Raw genomic sequence first — 1818 nt, forward strand, 5'->3', positions numbered from 1 at the left:
TATCTCTCTAAAAGCACCAGCATTAATGGGGGCTTCCTCTCCAAATGCTTTTTCTCTTAACATTCTCCATCTTTAGGTTTATAACTTTTTTCAATCACTTGTTCCATGGCAGCTTCCTCTTTTCTCACTCAATCTCTCCCTTTTTCCTAACTTCCCTTAGCCTTTTGTATAATATCCAACACTTTTGTTACCTTCCTCTATCATCTTAATCTTTTGTTTAGCCTGTTTCTCTGTAAGTGCTTTGAATTTAGTGGGTTTACACAAATAATAAGCCAACAGGGTTTTAGCTATTTGTAGAATGGAGAACAATTCTGGATTTGGTAAGGAAGACGATCAGATGGATTTGCCCACCGGCTTCAGATTCCATCCCACTGATGAAGAGCATCTCTCACTACTTGTACAAGAAAGTTCTTGATGTGCAATTTCTCATCTAGAGCTATGGAGATGTTGATTTGAACAAGTCTGAACCTTGGGAATTGCCTTGTAAGTTTTCAGTTTCTCTTTTTATGAACATGAATTTGAGTATCAATTGTGGTTTGTTATTAATGGTTTTTCTTTGGATAAAGGGAAAGCAAAGATGGGAGAAAGAGTGGTACTCTTTTGTATGAGGGACAGAAAATACCAACTGGGTTGAGGACTAATCGGGCAACCGTTTCCGGTTACTGGAAACCACCGGGAAAGATAAAGAAATTTACAGAGAAAGTCCTTGTGGGAATGAAGAAAAACTCTTGTTTCTACAAGGGAAGAGCCCCAAAGGAGGAAAAAACCAACTGGGTCACATGGAATATAGATTGGATGGGAAATTTTCTGTCCATAATCTTCCCAAAAATGCAAAGGTGCATACGTTTCCTCTGTTTTCTTAACTCAGTTATGTTGTCTATGTTATTATGTGAGTGTTAATGGAAGTTTGTGTAATTTGGTGTTGTTTTTGCAGAATGAATGGGTGATTTCGAGGGTATTTCAAAAGGTTCAGGTGGGAAGAAAATCATATTTCAGGGATAGTAAGTTTAGGGTCTTTGGCAATAATGAATTAGGTCCTTCTGGTTTACCTCCATTAATGGATTCTTCTCTCCTGATAATAATAACAAATGGCGGCAAGTCCACTAAACCTCTTACTGATTCGGCTTACGTGCCTGCTTCTCAACTCAACCCATTGATGTTCAAAGAACCCAACAAAACTCATTCGATTGGTTGAACAATCCTCTCATACCCGTTTCTTTCTCCAACCGAACCGACCTTTTCCCACGTATCCATTCCAAATTCATTTCATTCCCCCCCTTATCCATCCCAGTTACATCAAATTTCCAATTTCCAGGTTGCAATTCTAATGCAAGACCAGTCAACCCTGAGGGCCTTAATCGAAACCAAACATCAACATGAGCCAGAGTTTCAAAACAGCGGGGAAATGGTCAGTCTTTCACAAGACACAGGGCTGACTGGCGATATGAACCCAGAAAATCTTCAGTTTGTCCAATTTCGAAATGGTGTAAGAGCCAATTCGAGGATCAAGATCAGGTTCCTTCAAATTCAAGCGGAGACAGTGGATATTGATAAACTTTGGAATTATTGAAACTAGAAGATGAAATGAAAATATTAGGAGAAGATAAGCATTATATTAGTTATTAATTATTATTGGGTATTGTATTAAAATGGTGATGGGTGTGGGGTCTGTTGCTAGATATTGTTGAATCTCAATGAAAGCGAACCATATAATTGTGATTATGATTATGATTATGTATTTGTGCAAGAAATCAAATGAAGTTATTAGCTGTATTTTGTTGTTGTTAATTTGATTGGATGGATATAGAATTTGTCATA

The 1818-nt window shown here is 37.6% G+C and overlaps 1 pseudogene; it reads left to right on the top strand.

The window, feature by feature from the left end:
* The first annotated feature begins 298 nt into the window (after positions 1–298).
* On the top strand, positions 299–1551 carry LOC116139642 (annotated as a pseudogene).
* The last annotated feature ends 267 nt before the right edge of the window (positions 1552–1818 follow it).

Source organism: Pistacia vera, unplaced genomic scaffold (genome assembly GCF_008641045.1).
Source record: "Pistacia vera cultivar Batoury unplaced genomic scaffold, PisVer_v2 Contig356, whole genome shotgun sequence".
NCBI classification, from domain to species: domain Eukaryota; kingdom Viridiplantae; phylum Streptophyta; class Magnoliopsida; order Sapindales; family Anacardiaceae; genus Pistacia; species Pistacia vera.